This window comes from Microtus oregoni, unplaced genomic scaffold (assembly GCF_018167655.1).
Source record: "Microtus oregoni isolate MIOR12 unplaced genomic scaffold, Mior012 000073F_ref0000255, whole genome shotgun sequence".
Classification (NCBI taxonomy): domain Eukaryota; kingdom Metazoa; phylum Chordata; class Mammalia; order Rodentia; family Cricetidae; genus Microtus; species Microtus oregoni.
In genome coordinates, this window is record NW_024543986.1 from 4,247,249 (window position 1) to 4,267,009 (window position 19,761).

Sequence of the window (19,761 nt, forward strand, 5' to 3'; positions counted from 1 at the left end):
GAATAAAGAGACTCAGAACATAACCAAGACCGTTTGCTTAAACTATCTGTGGTTGAGTTAACATTGTACCAATTGAGCTGAGTAAGCTGTGCCTAGAAAATCCTGTCTCAGTGTTGTGGCCCATGCCTTTAATCCTGGTACTCAGAAGGCAGGGGCAGGCAGGTATTTATTGAGTTAATTCAAAGTCAGTGAGCCACGACCACAAAATGAGACCTGGTTTCAAAACAAACAAAAAAAAATGCTTAGCAAAAGTATCTCCAGGGAAACAAATAAAGAACAGGCCCAAGGAACTAACTAGTTTTGTTTGTTAAAGAGATAATGGAGAGATAAGCAAAGCAGGGTTACCTATTTTGAGAGCCCAAGTCCCAAAAGCTGAAGTTTACTAAATTGCAGAAGATCTGAGAGGGTGTGGGCTCATCACTGGACTACAAACTGATGCATCATGGGACGGCTTACGTGGACCGGAATTGGTGGATATGGGAGGCATTACAGAAGCCTGCCGAGCAGGAGATTTCCTGCATGTTTTTCCTTGTCTGGGAAACCTGAGTGAGCTGGGACAGGCCAGCCACACTGTGCCCAGTGTGTGCTCGGTGAGTGTTCGCGTGTTCCCGGAGCATAAGGCAGAATGCTGCCCTTTGCTCTCCTACTATTTCCTTTTCTTCTAAATAGCTGATTTGTAGATTCATGTCATCCATCTTCTGATTGTTTGTCTACCTACAAACTTTTGTGTTTATTCATAATATAAGTGTAATGGAAAAATTAAAAATATTACAGGATCCCCGGTTGCAGTAGGCAGGTAGGCAGCAGAAATGCTGTAGGTCCCAACGCGGTGGTATCAGGCCATGTGGTGTTAGGCAGAGGATCCTGAGATCAGCCAGTCCCAGGCAGAGGTTGCTGGTCCTCAAGCAGTGGCTGTTCCCAGGTACGGATACACGTGGCAGGTGGGCAAGAGACAGAGACATGGATAGGTACGTCATACCAAGTGAGGTTGAATATTTATTCAGGGGATTATGAAGGGGAAGGAAAAGAGGAGAAAGGGGGGAGAGAGAGAGAGAAAGAGGGGGGGAGAGAGAAACGAACGAGTGTAAAAGAGGGAGAGCGAGAGGGGGAGAAAGTTGGCAGCCTCTCCGAGAGAGAGGACAGGAAGAGAGAATGGGGCAGAGGCTGCAAGAAGGAAGGGAATCAGTGTGGCTTGTCTCTTAAAGAGACAGAACATTATATTCCCATCTCTTTTTTATAACAAAATGCAGGAGATTAGCACCAAAGGTTAAAGAAATTGGGGCAGCAGATTCTCAAGACTGCTTATTTGTGGTTTTCATCTTTGGGGCAGGGGAATCTGAGAAGGCTGAGTGCTGGCCACGTCCTGGCATAGCTGGTCTCTTTGCACCTGTCTGGTGTTTGTGGCATGGAAATGTCTGGTATCTCTTACACCTGGTTAAGGTATTGGCAGAACAGAGGACAAAGTTAAATTAAGAAAAATAAATTAGGATCAGGGAATTGAGGGGGGTATATTTAACCTGTTTAAGGTGGACCCTTCCATTCGGCTCCCTGGAACTAGTTTTAGACATATACATTGCATAAACAGTAGCATATTTATGTCTAAATGACTGTGACAGGTATTTTTGCACAATGAAAAGTATTTTCACGATTATACAAAGCATCATGTGAGAGAAATTTGAGCTGAAATTTGTTTGATGGGGTTGTATTTTTTTAAACTGACAAAACCTCTCAGCAATGAAACTGCATCAGAGATCTTTGAGAAGGATAACACTTTACTTGAATTACTGATTAGAAAATGGCAAAGAATTTACTTGGCTGGCACCCAGAGCAACCTCAGGGTCCTCCGTGGTTGCAGAAGGTTGAATCTTTTGCTATTTAGCGCAGGGCCTGCCAGGCTTCAGAAGATCCTGTGGGTTGAGAAATCTGTAGGAAGACAAGCCTACATTGACCTGATCAGCTAGGCTGTTGATTCCAGTAATTCTGTTCATGTCAGGAGATCTTCAGTTTGATCTTCAGTTTGAGATCTTTCAGAGGAAAGGTACTTTGGCCCAGTGAAGATGGACTCTGGAGGTAGAGACCGACATTGAGGTTAAGGATTGCCTAGGAGCTAGTCCCAGGCTAGGCTGTTAGTATTCATGCATCTGTACTGGCCTGCTCTCAGCATCTTGACAGGACATGTCCTCAGCTACAGGCACATAGAGCATCTTCAGTTCACATTCACTTTCTCTCTCTCTCTCTCTCTCTCTCTCTCTCTCTCTTTCTCTCTCTCTTTCCCCTCCTGCCTCTGACTCTCTCTTCTCCTCTGCTACCCCTGTCCCCAGAATTGGTCACTCAGACCTTTCACCCTTTTACCATTCCATTTCCCCTAATAAACAACCCCCCCTACACGAAAAAAAGGAATCAAGTCAGAGAAGAATTCAGATTAAATCTTTACCTTCTATTGTTTATTTTAAATCTCATCCAGTGTGGAAGGATTCCTTTTCTGTATTTCCAAACTTATTTCTCTTGAACATCCCAATACCCTACTACTTATAAGACAATAGGCAGCTTATAGTTTGAAAATTTTTTTTCAAGTTAATTACCTATATAAATTATTTCTAAATTAAAAACCTATATTCTAAAATTTTCAAATACATTTCTGGTAAAACAAACCAATCGTTTTAAAGAAATCTTCAAATCTCAATATTTTTATTTTAAAGGATTAATGTCCAGTTATAAATGAAAAGTAAAATTTTGTTCATCTTCTAAGTATCACATATTACTTTATTTATGAATGGATGAAGTTCTACAACATGCCCTGAAAATGTATTAGGGAAATTTTAAAGAAAAACAGGAGAGGGAATCACCCAGCAAGGTTCTTTACTATGCAACAGCAAATATTTATTACAATTTGAAGTGCAGGTTTCCATTGGCAAAAAAAAAACAGTAAATAATAACTGATTGCCTTTGTTTGGCCTTGGTACACAAATAAAGAAATAAAAGATGGCAGTTTACAATCTCTGCTCTCAAATCACTTATAAGAGAGTTGGAACCATACATGCAAGCAAAAGAACTACACAGATGTGTAGTAAAACTATAATTTGCGGAATGAACCTGCATAATCTCTATAAACAAAAATTTGACTATTTTGTATATCTAACTCACAAGTAATTCTTTTCAGCAATTTAGGTTTGGTACTGAACAGCATGTAGTTTGTCAACACCAATCCAAAATACATGTCAGATGTTTAGGGAAAAGGAAACGTGGCTCAATACCAATCCTGGGCTAACCTATCCTGGCCAGTTTTGAGGAAGGCCTGGCTGCTTTATCATTCTCAGTATTCTCACCTAAGAACAAGTCCAATGCACCTGTAGAACATCCCACTACCTCTGTTAATGTGAATGGCAAAGTTCTTCACTCAGACCTATCTTTTTTAATCCCCAGCTCCTCTATTGGAAAATCATACAGCATTGTCACAATCACATATTATTACCTTTAGAGGCACAGAATGAGAGGCTTTGGTAACGCACATATTCCACTTTTAAGTAAGAAAGTTTGAAGTTCACAAAATGAAATCTAATTAATTTGGAGCTTATAAAGAGGGGCGTTTCTTTCACAGTGAGCTAGATGGGCTCATTTTCTTTCTTTGCATTTTTTTCTTTTAACTTAAATTATAGGCAGATTTTTGAAAGTTTATACATGCTCAAATATAACATTTGTGAGGAAAAATAGCAACAGCAAAAATATCCAGTCTATACCTTAGAGCAGTGTGTTTTCTGCCCTCTCGCCTATACATTCTACACTTATACTTAATATCCCTGCATCGAATGATGGCACTGAAACTCTGTGTAAGTTACTCCAACCACAAACATTCAAATATATCCACAAGTCTTGACAGTACTAAGGCAAGAAGTGAAAACAAGTACATTCTTTGATTAGTAAGAAGACAGAGCATAAAACTAAGATAAGGCTTGAAAGAAAAATACCGATTTTTGGATTAATTTTGAAAGTTCAAATTAGCAGAATACTTGACCACTTGAATACCTAAACCTTCCTCATCAACTGAGATTCTGATACACAAGATTCTATGACATAATAAACTTTTCAGAAAAGTGTGTTTTTCACCAACAACATACGAACTATATACACCATGATCACAGTTCACGAGTGACATATTTCCAAAAGAACGCAATCTGCAACATGGAATGCATGTTATAATCGGAACAATGCAATAAAACTATGGTTAGCGCTCCAGAAGAAATGTCTAAACTCTGTTTATGAGAAAATCTTGTTCATATATCACACACACGTGATGAAAATTAAAAGCAGTGTCTTTAAACCAGCTAATAGTAAAATAACACAACACATACAAGCGTCTAACATTATAACAGGGGTTTTCTTCCACATAGAGACTATATGGATCACTCACTCAGAGACGGCACAGCTAATAATTAGTGGAAAGTATTTGTATGAACAGTTCAAAGAATGGTGGAGAGGTGCAGAAAATTTCTCAAAGCGACTTCTGTCAGCTCCATCTGTCTTCTCCTCTCTTTCTGCTAAGAAATACACCGGTTAATCAGGGCCCGCTCTGCCTGAAAGAAAAAAAGAGAGAGAAACAGAGTTAAAACAGCATGTGGAAAACGAAAACGGCAGCGTTCAGTTAGATTGACCAGAAAGATAAATGCATACTGTGAGTTCAGCTAACCTTAGCTCCAGAGGCCTGCATAGTTGCCATGGAGGCCTGAGGCCAGTGGGCCCCCACCCACGAAGAGCTTCATCTCTGGCCAGTTGTAGCAGTGAGTGTAGAGTGCGTTGGGGAAATCTACACCAGCAGCGTAATTCTCTAAGAAATCATTCTGGTTGATCCAGCCGCTGCCACAGGTGAGCTTGAGCTTCCTTCCAGAGGGCACAGGAAACATGTCTGGACTGGCTACAGATCTTTGCTCGAGGAACTTCTGGGCACGGATGTCATAGAAGAGCAGAGAACCGTGACCTGTTCCCACGGTGACAATATGCTGGTGGACACTCAAGGAATGCACACCAATGCCTCCTTCTCGGGAGCAGAATGGCCGGATGTTCTGCTGGCTTTGGCGAGTATCCAGGAATGAAACATGACACTGGGATCCGACAGCATAGAGGCACAACTCATCACAGTAGGTGAGACACATGTTCTCCCTGGAGTAGGGCAGCTTTAGGGACATCAGCCTGTACAGGGAGCTCCTGGCTTTCCACAGGTGGAAGTAGCCATCCAGAGACACTGCTCCCAGCTCCTGGTTTTGGTTGCTGTAAGCAAGGGCTCGAACTTTGCGGTTACCAGGATTGGTAGTGACTTTAGGGATGGCCTCTATATCTGTAGGACGGATGTGAGCATATACTGGAAGGCCCGCATCCTCGTGCCCAGCAATGCTGCTATTGAACATGTTCGGATCCACCAGCCAGAGTGCCAAGGTGCCATCGCGGGAACCACTCACAGCCACAGTGTCACTCATCCAAGCTATGGCAAAGATCCAGTCCCTGTGGCCTTGGCAATCTCCTAGGCACATGGGGTCCAGCTTGGGCAACTGGTAGACGGCCAGGCTGTTGGGGTTTTCCCCTCCAGTGGCCATGAGGGTCTTGGAGGGATTCAGCTCCACAGCATGAATGCCACAGGACGGCGAGCCACGGAATTGGTCGGGCCCCCTGTCACTAATCAGAGGAATGCACCTGATATGGTCGGTCTTGACGTCGACCACAAAAAGCGTGTTGCACTTGGTGCCACACACCACCTGCCTGGCATTTAGCCACTGCGATGCGAACACTTTGTTGAGGGGGCCAAGTGCCAGCTGGCGCTCCCTCAGCAGCTCCGGCAGCCTGAGGGCCCTGTAGCTGCTCAGGTCGCCCTCGAAGCCCGCCAGCCTCGGGTGGCCCTCGTAGCCCAGGGCCCGGCCCTTCAGGTAGTGCACCAAGGAATGGCGAGCCATGGGCCGCTGTAGCCTCTTGACCAGCAGCAGCGACCCCTCGGCTTGGCCTGCTTCGGCTGCAGCCATCGCCACCACGGAGGGGACTGGAGACGAAGAGCTCCCCGCGCCCTCCTTGGAGGCTTTCAGCGTACTGCTACCTATTTGCTGAGGGGCCATGGTGGTTGGCGAGCGGTTGGAGGGTCCTGCTGCGGGCTTTGGCATCTCCTGTGCCGCTGGAGAAGGCAGTGCCGCGGTGTTGGCCTGAAACAGCGAATCGCTGGGAGCCTGAGGCTAGGCAACCGAGCCTCAGAGAGCCTCTGGAGTCCAGAGCTCCTGGGCAGCAATGGAGGCGAAAGCTGCGTGACCCAGCAGGCATTGCGCGGTCTGGCGGAAAGAGCCAAGACTGAGCTGCTAGAGCCGAGGGTGCGGTGCCGCAGGAGCTAGAGGGAGCAGCAGATTCCAGCCAGCTCAGCTTGTGGACTTCTGGGTCTTGAGCAACAAGTCTCTGGAGGATAAGGACAGCAGGCCAGGAGGGGCAGGTTCTGAGGGTGGTGTTGGAAGAGCTGGCGGGCGGTATGGGCTGACTATCAATGGCAGAAGTGATGGGAGGTGTTGAAGGGTTGGGAGATCATGGCAATAGGGAGTTGCTCGTTCCCAGCCACAAGGGGATGGTAGGTAGTAGAGTAGTAAAGCCAAGAAGATAGGAAAGCGATACAAAAGCTAGAAAGGAGCTTGGAGGAACAGGGAGACATCACTCTAGGGCCAGTAGTCCAGCACCTTCCGGATCCAACAAGTCAAACTCAGTCACCTTCTCTTCGGCAGCCAAAATCCTTTAAATCTCTACTGCAATATAATCTGAAACCCAATATGTCGTCAATCATGGGATAGACAGAGCCGTGATCTTTCCTGTCTGTGGAAGAACACAAAAGTGTGCTCATAAGAGTCTTTACTAAGGTCTTATATTGAACTTGACAGAAAATAAAAGTGTTTGAAACTAGCAGTCCCTGTTCCTTTTAACAGCCCTTCTGCTGTTGGTAATTTATTTTCCACGAATCACTTTCCCCCTCCTCAAATGTTCTGTCCTTCTGCAACACAATCATCGGAGCAGACTGTGTCAAATGACAGAACATTGCGCCTCACATCCTGCCAGCCTATGATGATGCCCAGGCCTTGATGACTGACCACAGTCTTTAACGTCAAGTGGATTGTGCGAATTGGCTAGGAAGAAGTGAAGTTGGGTATTTTGGAGATACCATCATCTCTTTTAGCTATGAGAACTAAGGAAGTGGGGGTAGAAAACTGCAAGTGAGGACCTGGGGACACAAGTTCCCATCATTAGTTTAAGAGGTCCATGGCCTTAGAGAACACTGAATCTCTGAGTTAGGAATAGGAAGGATGGTCATGATTTTAAGGACATGCGGAGACAGAGAATATTCCAGAGGAAAATGAGCATGTGAACACAGTGGAAAGAACTATGGTCTTCTAGCTCATAGAAGCTCAGGAGTCAGAGAGGAAAATTTTATATCGTTTATTTTATTTTATTTCTTTTTGCTTCAAGATCTCACATCCCATGACCGACATATACTTGGTAGTTTAGTCAAGTGTGACTTTAATTAATTAGGGATGCATTCCATAGACGCTCTTGCATAATACGGACTCTAAATATCTTATTTCCCCTCCACAAAATGTAGTTTATTGAGAATGGGAGCCATGAATTCACTTTTCTGATTAATCATGCAGTTTAAGAACTATTTTGTCCAAATAGACTAGGGTCCCAGATAGCCAGTACATGCAGTAGAAACTAGTCCCAGTGCCTTTATCAATGGCTGCTCAGTCAGCACCCATTGTCAGACAAATTCAGAGAGTCTGGTTTGATCGCATGCTCCTTCAGTCCCGGTCCAACTGGATTTGGTGAGCTCCCATTCGAACAGGCACGTTGAGGAAGTGTAATTTTTTTGAATGGAAAATAAATTAGAAAACCTGAAAAATAAATAAATAAATAAATAAATAAATAAGACATTTAAGAATAGAAAAAAAGAACTATTTTATAGTGTTCCCACTCCCAAATGCCCCAAAACAGTTTGCTAATTTTATTTCTACTACTTTTTGCACTTTCGCTTCAAGGGTAAATTCCATGTACAAGCCATGTGTTGTTCTTTCCCACCATCTCAGTTAATCTGTCTCATCTTTGTACTCCCTAACATGCTCCAGTCTCAGAGTTCTGACCCTTTTCTACGTTATCCTTTTTATGGCAAAGGAAAAGGTGAAATAGGTTGCTCTGCTCAGTGAGAAACTATAGATAGTGCCTCATGGAGGAAACACAGAGACTCCGTTTGTTCCATTGTTACCTATGCGATGAACAAACATTTCAGAAATAAGTAAGCTATGTGAACAGGTTCAAGTGGTGTATATGAGTAACTCCTGGATTTTAATGTTCATCAAGATGACAGGAGTAACTTCACAAGTTGGCACCCCACCTTACATGGCTCTCTAGATATTTTGGTGCAAGTGACTTGGAACAATCTTATTAAGAATATTAAATGTAATAAATTTATAAAATAACATTCTAAAATATGACTTTAAATTTATAGTACACATAATACACTTACCCTGAAAGAATACTGATTTATTTTAAATATTTTAGTGCCATTAAAATTGCATAATACTTGGTGATGTAGCCATTTAAGGATTTGGTTTTCTGTTCATTTATCTTTATTTTAAAACGGTGTTTCAGTTTATGAGTTGAAAGGCAGTCACAACTCAAAGATATTTCACAAAGTTTCAAAGATTTAATTAGAAACAGCCTATTATGTTTGAGTTTCTTAAATCATGCATATTTAATCCCAGTCAAAAACTGCAGGTATAACTTCTCTTTTATTTTCATATTATAATGTAATTATACTCTCTCTCTCCCCCTTTTCTTTTCTTCAAACCTTCCCATATATCCCTTCTTCGTTGCTTTCAATCTTATGGTCTCTTTTTTTCCATTAATTGTTGCTTCTGAAGTAGGTGTGTGTGTGTGTGTGTGTGTGATTTTTCTGAATGCAGAAGTACAACTTTACAACTTTATCTGTCTGCATAGTGTTTCTTATGTTTCAGGGGTGACTGCTTGGTATTAGAAGCCAATTGGCGTGATATTTACTTGAGCAGAATATTTCTCCAATTCTCTGCATTCCTTAGTTTCTCATAGCTCTTTTTCTTTCCATAATTTTTTCCCATTCTGGCTCATGTTTTAGGGATTCATATTGGTATGGCTTTACAGTTGTAGCTTCTGGCATTTTAAATAAAACTATAGTTAGTGAATTTTCTACTTCTTTGAACATTTTCATTATACTTGGCAATTTGCACTTCTACAAAGAAGTTGTTATATTTTGAGGTTCCTTATTTAGATAGATTTTGAAATATGCTTGAAATAAAGGTTCCAATGATGTTTTGTTCATGTGACAGTTTACATTATAATTGTTAGCATATATTCATCATGCAAAGCGATGGATTTCATGTTGTTATACTATTTCACAGATATTCTCTTTTTTAATTTTTTAAACATTTCTCTTTTACATTTATTTATGTATTTTATGTTTGTGAATGATCTATTGACTTTATTCCAGAAGAGATCAGATTCCATTATAGGTGGTTGGGAGCAAACATATTTTTTGGGAATTAAACTCAGGACATCTGGAAGAGCAGCCTGTGCTCTTAAATTTTGAGCAAACACTCCAGCACCATGTAATACCTTTTGACAATGGAAAAGCTGGCTATGGTGGCACACATTTCTGATCCCAGCATTCAGGGAGTTAAAGGCAGGCAGATATGTGAATTCAAGATCAGCCTAGTCTACATAGCATATTACAGAATAGCCAGGCCCACATAGTGAGATCCCATCTTTAATAAAACAAACAGACAAAGAAAAGTTGAAGTTGCACATGGCTGTATCCTCGCACTAGACAGACAGAGTCAGAATGACCAGAAGTTCAAGGCCATGTGTCAGTAAGATGGCTCAAGAGTTGAAAGCACTTGTCTCGTGAGCCTGGCAACTTGAGTTCCATCACAGAATCCATGTAGGGTGAAAAAAAAACCTTCCCAAAACTTGTGCACCAACAACACAACAATGCCTGTGCTTGCTTGTGTATGCAACGGAAATGATAAACCAAGCCTTTCCAAAAAGTTCCTCAGCCGAATCAAGCAAACAGCACAACACTGATTTCCCTATGCAAGTGAATTTTGTATTTCCAGGTTCTGGTCCTCTCCAGTGGGGGCAGTTTGGTAAACTAATGAACAAACTAAGCTTGGGCTGGACCCAGGGAAAGAAGGCCAGTCTGGCTTGAATCCTCCTGCTTTATTAAAGAAAGTACAGGCACCAGCCCCACCCAAACCAGTGAGCTAGCAGCCATGGAGGTAGAGTCCAAATGGCTGAACCAGGAATCCTGGGAGCCAGGAGGACAGGAGAAGAGAGAGGCTGAAGATGGAGAACCTGCCCCAGCTTATCTGATCTAGGCCACAGAGCTCATCACTCAAGCGCTGCAGAAAGGGATGGCCGGGGCCTATGGCGCTGCGCTCAAGACTAACAAGATAGGGTGCCCATCCTTTTCCAGGGTGTCTCAGTGAGTATGGCAGTAAGGAAGACGGGGACAGAAGGGAAGATAGCTCGGTGTGTAAAGTGCTTGTCGTGTCAGCATGAGGGACTGAATTAGAGTGCCCAGAACCCACACAGAGGTATGCTGCAGCATGCTCAGGGACCAAGTGTTCCTATGGCAATATCGGGCAGAAACAGAAACAGGACTGGTGAGCCAGGCATGTGTAGCAGAGAACAGTCATGATGGAAGGGGGATACTACATCTGAGGTTGACCACTGACCTCCACACTGACCTCACACATCTACAATGTATTTTAAGGAAACAAAGAAGGCTCAGGAGCCTCCTTTTCTCACAGAGACCTTGGACAGAATTTTCTTTCTCTTTTTAATACACCTATAAATTGGGAAATACTAGGGCAGGGGGAGGCACATTCTGGCCAGGGATTTTGAAGGGACTGGACCTTCTGCTCTTTGAAGTAACCTGTCCACTGCCTGTCAGGATGGTGTGAAGAAGAAGGCAGCTGAGTGCCTGAAACGGGCGGAGACCCTCCAAGCACACTTGCCTTGATGGGGACCCTTCCTTGGATGTCAATTCCTGCACTGCCAGCCTCCTCTGCTCCTTTCCTTGGGACACGGTCGTTTTTCCCCTGCTCTTGTTACCCACAGACCTTATCAGTATTAACTGGATCAAGTATGAGAAAACCTAAGACTTCACAGCTCTGACCTGCCTGCCTCCTTGGAATCAGACTTGAACTTCTGGTCCTGCCTGTCTCTGCTTTATGTGAGTGGCATCTGGGCCACAAATCTGTCAGTTCACCCACGTAGACCCAGGGTCTGCAGCCTGTAGTCTGCACCAGACCTGGCCCACTGTCTTTCTTTGTAAGACTGTCAAGATATGAGGGTTTTTTTCCTTTTTTTTTTGATATTTGCTTTTTTTGTTTTTTTGGGTTAACGGTTGGTTGAAAGGAAAAGGATTCTTTGACCAATTAATCAATTTTAAATGTGTGTGAATAAAGAGACTCAGAACATAACCAAGACCGTTTGCTTAAACTATCTGTGGTTGAGTTAACATTGTACCAATTGAGCTGAGTAAGCTGTGCCTAGAAAATCCTGTCTCAGTGTTGTGGCCCATGCCTTTAATCCTGGTACTCAGAAGGCAGGGGCAGGCAGGTATTTATTGAGTTAATTCAAAGTCAGTGAGCCACGACCACAAAATGAGACCTGGTTTCAAAACAAACAAAAAAAATGCTTAGCAAAGGTATCTCCAGGGAAACAAATAAAGAACAGGCCCAAGGAACTAACTAGTTTTGTTTGTTAAAGAGATAATGGAGAGATAAGCAAAGCAGGGTTACCTATTTTGAGAGCCCAAGTCCCAAAAGCTGAAGTTTACTAAATTGCAGAAGATCTGAGAGGGTGTGGGCTCATCACTGGACTACAAACTGATGCATCATGGGACGGCTTATGTGGACCGGAATTGGTGGATATGGGAGGCATTACAGAAGCCTGCCGAGCAGGAGATTTCCTGCATGTTTTTCCTTGTCTGGGAAACCTGAGTGAGCTGGGACAGGCCAGCCCCACTGTGCCCAGTGTGTGCTCGGTGAGTGTTCGCGTGTTCCCGGAGCATAAGGCAGAATGCTGCCCTTTGCTCTCCTACTATTTCCTTTTCTTCTAAATCGCTGATTTCTAGATTCATGTCATCCATCTTCTGATTGTTTGTCTACCTACAAACTTTTGTGTTTATTCATAATATAAGTGTAATGGAAAAATTAAAAATATTACAGGATCCCCGGTTGCAGTAGGCAGGTAGGCAGCAGAAATGCTGTAGGTCCCAACGCGGTGGTATCAGGCCATGTGGTGTTAGGCAGAGGATCCTGAGATCAGCCAGTCCCAGGCAGAGGTTGCTGGTCCTCAAGCAGTGGCTGTTCCCAGGTATGGATACACGTGGCAGGTGGGCAAGAGACAGAGACATGGATAGGTACGTCATACCAAGTGAGGTTGAATATTTATTCAGGGGATTATGAAGGGGAAGGAAAAGAGGAGAAAGGGGGGAGAGAGAGAGAGAAAGAGGGGGGGGAGAGAGAAACGAACGAGTGTAAAAGAGGGAGAGCGAGAGGGGGAGAAAGTTGGCAGCCTCTCCGAGAGAGAGGACAGGAAGAGAGAATGGGGCAGAGGCTGCAAGAAGGAAGGGAATCAGTGTGGCTTGTCTCTTAAAGAGACAGAACGTTATATTCCCATCTCTTTTTTATAACAAAATGCAGGAGATTAGCACCAAAGGTTAAAGAAATTGGGGCAGCAGATTCTCAAGACTGCTTATTTGTGGTTTTCATCTTTGGGGCAGGGGAATCTGAGAAGGCTGAGTGCTGGCCACGTCCTGGCATAGCTGGTCTCTTTGCACCTGTCTGGTGTTTGTGGCATGGAAATGTCTGGTATCTCTTACACCTGGTTAAGGTATTGGCAGAACAGAGGACAAAGTTAAATTAAGAAAAATAAATTAGGATCAGGGAATTGAGGGGGGTATATTTAACCTGTTTAAGGTGGACCCTTCCATTCGGCTCCCTGGAACTAGTTTTAGACATATACATTGCATAAACAGTAGCATATTTATGTCTAAATGACTGTGACAGGTATTTTTGCACAATGAAAAGTATTTTCACGATTATACAAAGCATCATGTGAGAGAAATTTGAGCTGAAATTTGTTTGATGAGGTTGTATTTTTTTAAACTGACAAAACCTCTCAGCAATGAAACTGCATCAGAGATCTTTGAGAAGGATAACACTTTACTTGAATTACTGATTAGAAAATGGCAAAGAATTTACTTGGCTGGCACCCAGAGCAACCTCAGGGTCCTCCGTGGTTGCAGAAGGTTGAATTTGCCTTTTGCTATTTAGCGCAGGGCCTGCCAGGCTTCAGAAGATCCTGTGGGTTGAGAAATCTGTAGGAAGACAAGCCTACATTGACCTGATCAGCTAGGCTGTTGATTCCAGTAATTCTGTTCATGTTAGGAGATCTTTAGTTTGATCTTCAGTTTGAGATCTTTCAGATGAAAGGTACTTTGGCCCAGTGAAGATGGACTCTGGAGGTAGAGACCGACATTGAGGTTAAGGATTGCCTAGGAGCTAGTCCCAGGCTAGGCTGTTAGTATTCATGCATCTGTACTGGCCTGCTCTCAGCATCTTGACAGGACATGTCCTCAGCTACAGGCACATAGAGCATCTTCAGTTCACATTCACTTTCTCCCTCTCTCTCTCTCTCTCTCTCTCTCTCTCTTTCTCTCTCTCTTTCCCCTCCTGCCTCTGACTCTCTCTTCTCCTCTGCTACCCCTGTCCCCAGAATTGGTCACTCAGACCTTTCACCCTTTTACTATTCCATTTCCGCTAATAAACAACCCCCCCTACACGAAAAAAAGGAATCAAGTCAGAGAAGAATTCAGATTAAATCTTTACCTTCTATTGTTTATTTTAAATCTCATCCAGTGTGGAAGGATTCCTTTTCTGTATTTCCAAACTTATTTCTCTTGAACATCCCAATACCCTACTACTTATAAGACAATAGGCAGCTTATAGTTTGAAAATTTTTTTTCAAGTTAATTACCTATATAAATTATTTCTAAATTAAAAACCTATATTCTAAAATTTTCAAATACATTTCTGGTAAAACAAACCAATCTTTTTAAAGAAATCTTCAAATCTCAATATTTTTATTTTAAAGGATTAATGTCCAGTTATAAATGAAAAGTAAAATTTTGTTCATCTTCTAAGTATCACATATTACTTTATTTATGAATGGATGAAGTTCTACAACATGCCCTGAAAATGTATTAGGGAAATTTTAAAGAAAAACAGGAGAGGGAATCACCCAGCAAGGTTCTTTACTATGCAACAGCAAATATTTATTACAATTTGAAGTGCAGGTTTCCATTGGCAAAAAAAAATCAGTAAATAATAACTGATTGCCTTTGTTTGGCCTTGGTACACAAATAAAGAAATAAAAGATGGCAGTTTACAATCTCTGCTCTCAAATCACTTATAAGAGAGTTGGAACCATACATGCAAGCAAAAGAACTACACAGATGTGTAGCAAAACTATAATTTGCGGAATGAACCTGCATAATCTCTATAAACAAAAATTTGACTATTTTGTATATCTAACTCACAAGTAATTCTTTTCAGCAATTTAGGTTTGGTACTGAACAGCATGTAGTTTGTCAACACCAATCCAAAATACATGTCAGATGTTTAGGGAAAAGGAAACGTGGCTCAATACCAATCCTGGGCTAACCTATCCTGGCCAGTTTTGAGGAAGGCCTAGCTGCTTTATCATTCTCAGTATTCTCACCTAAGAACAAGTCCAATGCACCTGTAGAGCATCCCACTACCTCTGTTAATGTGAATGGCAAAGTTCTTCACTCAGACCTATCTTTTTTAATCCCCAGCTCCTCTATTGGAAAATCATACAGCATTGTCACAATCACCTATTATTACCTTTAGAGGCACAGAATGAGAGGCTTTGGTAACGCACATATTCCACTTTTAAGTAAGAAAGTTTGAAGTTCACAAAATGAAATCTAATTAATTTGGAGCTTATAAAGAGGGGCGTTTCTTTCACAGTGAGCTAGATGGGCTCATTTTCTTTCTTTGCATTTTTTTCTTTTAACTTAAATTATAGGCAGATTTTTGAAAGTTTATACATGCTCAAATATAACATTTGTGAGGAAAAATAGCAACAGCAAAAATATCCAGTCTATACCTTAGAGCAGTGTGTTTTCTGCCCTCTCGCCTATACATTCTACACTTATACTTAATATCCCTGCATCGAATGATGGCACTGAAACTCTGTGTAAGTTACTCCAACCACAAACATTCAAATATATCCACAAGTCTTGACAGTACTAAGGCAAGAAGTGAAAACAAGTACATTCTTTGATTAGTAAGAAGACAGAGCATAAAACTAAGATAAGGCTTGATAGAAAAATACCGATTTTTGGATTAATTTTGAAAGTTCAAATTAGCAGAATACTTGACCACTTGAATACCTAAACCTTCCTCATCAACTGAGATTCTGATACACAAGATTCTATGACATAATAAACTTTTCAGAAAAGTGTGTTTTTCACCAACAACATACGAACTATATACACCATGATCACAGTTCACGAGTGACATATTTCCAAAAGAACGCAATCTGCAACATGGAATGCATGTTATAATCGGAACAATGCAATAAAACTATGGTTAGCGCTCCAGAAGAAATGTCTAAACTCTGTTTATGAGAAAATCTTGTTCATATATCACACACACGTGATGAAAATTAAAAGCAGTGTCTTTAAACCAGCTAATAGTAAAATAACACAACACATACAAGCGTCTAACATTATAACAGGGGTTTTCTTCCACATAGAGACTATATGGATCACTCACTCAGAGACGGCACAGCTAATAATTAGTGGAAAGTATTTGTATGAACAGTTCAAAGAATGGTGGAGAGGTGCAGAAAATTTCTCAAAGCGACTTCTGTCAGCTCCATCTGTCTTCTCCTCTCTTTCTGCTAAGAAATACACCGGTTAATCAGGGCCCGCTCTGCCTGAAAGAAAAAAAGAGAGAGAAACAGAGTTAAAACAGCATGTGGAAAACGAAAACGGCAGCGTTCAGTTAGATTGACCAGAAAGATAAATGCATACTGTGAGTTCAGCTAACCTTAGCTCCAGAGGCCTGCATAGTTGCCATGGAGGCCTGAGGCCAGTGGGCCCCCACCCACGAAGAGCTTCATCTCTGGCCAGTTGTAGCAGTGAGTGTAGAGTGCGTTGGGGAAATCTACACCAGCAGCGTAATTCTCTAAGAAATCATTCTGGTTGATCCAGCCGCTGCCACAGGTGAGCTTGAGCTTCCTTCCAGAGGGCACAGGAAACATGTCTGGACTGGCTACAGATCTTTGCTCGAGGAACTTCTGGGCACGGATGTCATAGAAGAGCAGAGAACCGTGACCTGTTCCCACGGTGACAATATGCTGGTGGACACTCAAGGAATGCACACCAATGCCTCCTTCTCGGGAGCAGAATGGCCGGATGTTCTGCTGGCTTTGGCGAGTATCCAGGAATGAAACATGACACTGGGATCCGACAGCATAGAGGCACAACTCATCACAGTAGGTGAGACACATGTTCTCCCTGGAGTAGGGCAGCTTTAGGGACATCAGCCTGTACAGGGAGCTCCTGGCTTTCCACAGGTGGAAGTAGCCATCCAGAGACACTGCTCCCAGCTCCTGGTTTTGGTTGCTGTAAGCAAGGGCTCGAACTTTGCGGTTACCAGGATTGGTAGTGACTTTAGGGATGGCCTCTATATCTGTAGGACGGATGTGAGCATATACTGGAAGGCCCGCATCCTCGTGCCCAGCAATGCTGCTATTGAACATGTTCGGATCCACCAGCCAGAGTGCCAAGGTGCCATCGCGGGAACCACTCACAGCCACAGTGTCACTCATCCAAGCTATGGCAAAGATCCAGTCCCTGTGGCCTTGGCAATCTCCTAGGCACATGGGGTCCAGCTTGGGCAACTGGTAGACGGCCAGGCTGTTGGGGTTTTCCCCTCCAGTGGCCATGAGGGTCTTGGAGGGATTCAGCTCCACAGCATGAATGCCACAGGACGGCGAGCCACGGAATTGGTCGGGCCCCCTGTCACTAATCAGAGGAATGCACCTGATATGGTCGGTCTTGACGTCGACCACAAAAAGCGTGTTGCACTTGGTGCCACACACCACCTGCCTGGCATTTAGCCACTGCGATGCGAACACTTTGTTGAGGGGGCCAAGTGCCAGCTGGCGCTCCCTCAGCAGCTCCGGCAGCCTGAGGGCCCTGTAGCTGCTCAGGTCGCCCTCGAAGCCCGCCAGCCTCGGGTGGCCCTCGTAGCCCAGGGCCCGGCCCTTCAGGTAGTGCACCAAGGAATGGCGAGCCATGGGCCGCTGTGGCCTCTTGACCAGCAGCAGCGACCCCTCGGCTTGGCCTGCTTCGGCTGCAGCCATCGCCACCACGGAGGGGACTGGAGACGAAGAGCTCCCCGCGCCCTCCTTGGAGGCTTTCAGCGTACTGCTACCTATTTGCTGAGGGGCCATGGTGGTTGGCGAGCGGTTGGAGGGTCCTGCTGCGGGCTTTGGCATCTCCTGTGCCGCTGGAGAAGGCAGTGCCGCGGTGTTGGCCTGAAACAGCGAATCGCTGGGAGCCTGAGGCTAGGCAACCGAGCCTCAGAGAGCCTCTGGAGTCCAGAGCTCCTGGGCAGCAATGGAGGCGAAAGCTGCGTGACCCAGCAGGCATTGCGCGGTCTGGCGGAAAGAGCCAAGACTGAGCTGCTAGAGCCGAGGGTGCTGTGCCGCAGGAGCTAGAGGGAGCAGCAGATTCCAGCCAGCTCAGCTTGTGGACTTCTGGGTCTTGAGCAACAAGTCTCTGGAGGATAAGGACAGCAGGCCAGGAGGGGCAGGTTCTGAGGGTGGTGTTGGAAGAGCTGGCGGGCGGTATAGGCTGACTATCAATGGCAGAAGTGATGGGAGGTGTTGAAGGGTTGGGAGATCATGGCAATAGGGAGTTGCTCGTTCCCAGCCACAAGGGGATGGTAGGTAGTAGAGTAGTAAAGCCAAGAAGATAGGAAAGCGATACAAAAGCTAGAAAGGAGCTTGGAGGAACAGGGACACATCACTCTAGGGCCAGTAGTCCAGCACCTTCCGGATCCAACAAGTCAAACTCAGTCACCTTCTCTTTGGCAGCCAAAATCCTTTAAATCTCTACTGCAATATAATCTGAAACCCAATATGTCGTCAATCATGGGATAGACAGAGCCGTGATCTTTCCTGTCTGTGGAAGAACACAAAAGTGTGCTCATAAGAGTCTTTACTAAGGTCTTATATTGAACTTGACAGAAAATAAAAGTGTTTGAAACTAGCAGTCCCTGTTCCTTTTAACAGCCCTTCTGCTGTTGGTAATTTATTTTCCACGAATCACTTTCCCCCTCCTCAAATGTTCTGTCCTTCTGCAACACAATCATCGGAGCAGACTGTGTCAAATGACAGAACATTGCGCCTCACATCCTGCCAGCCTATGATGATGCCCAGGCCTTGATGACTGACCACAGTCTTTAACGTCAAGTGGATTGTGCGAATTGGCTAGGAAGAAGTGAAGTTGGGTATTTTGGAGATACCATCATCTCTTTTAGCTATGAGAACTAAGGAAGTGGGGGTAGAAAACTGCAAGTGAGGACCTGGGGATACAAGTTCCCATCATTAGTTTAAGAGGTCCATGGCCTTAGAGAACACTGAATCTCTGAGTTAGGAATACGAAGGATGGTCATGATTTTAAGGACATGCGGAGACAGAGAATATTCCAGAGGAAAATGAGCATGTGAACACAGTGGAAAGAACTATGGTCTTCTAGCTCATAGAAGCTCAGGAGTCAGAGAGGAAAATTTTATATCGTTTATTTTATTTTATTTCTTTTTGCTTCAAGATCTCACATCCCATGACCGACATATACTTGGTAGTTTAGTCAAGTGTGACTTTAATTAATTAGGGATGCATTCCATAGACGCTCTTGCATAATACGGACTCTAAATATCTTATTTCCCCTCCACAAAATGTAGTTTATTGAGAATGGGAGCCATGAATTCACTTTTCTGATTAATCATGCAGTTTAAGAACTATTTTGTCCAAATAGACTAGGGTCCCAGATAGCCAGTACATGCAGTAGAAACTAGTCCCAGTGCCTTTATCAATGGCTGCTCAGTCAGCACCCATTGTCAGACAAATTCAGAGAGTCTGGTTTGATCGCATGCTCCTTCAGTCCCGGTCCAACTGGATTTGGTGAGCTCCCATTCGAACAGGCACGTTGAGGAAGTGTAATTTTTTTGAATGGAAAATAAATTAGAAAACCTGAAAAATAAATAAATAAATAAATAAATAAATAAGACATTTAAGAATAGAAAAAAAGAACTATTTTATAGTGTTCCCACTCCCAAATGCCCCAAAACAGTTTGCTAATTTTATTTCTACTACTTTTTGCACTTTCGCTTCAAGGGTAAATTCCATGTACAAGCCATGTGTTGTTCTTTCCCACCATCTCAGTTAATCTGTCTCATCTTTGTACTCCCTAACATGCTCCAGTCTCAGAGTTCTGACCCTTTTCTACGTTATCCTTTTTATGGCAAAGGAAAAGGTGAAATAGGTTGCTCTGCTCAGTGAGAAACTATAGATAGTGCCTCATGGAGGAAACACAGAGACTCCGTTTGTTCC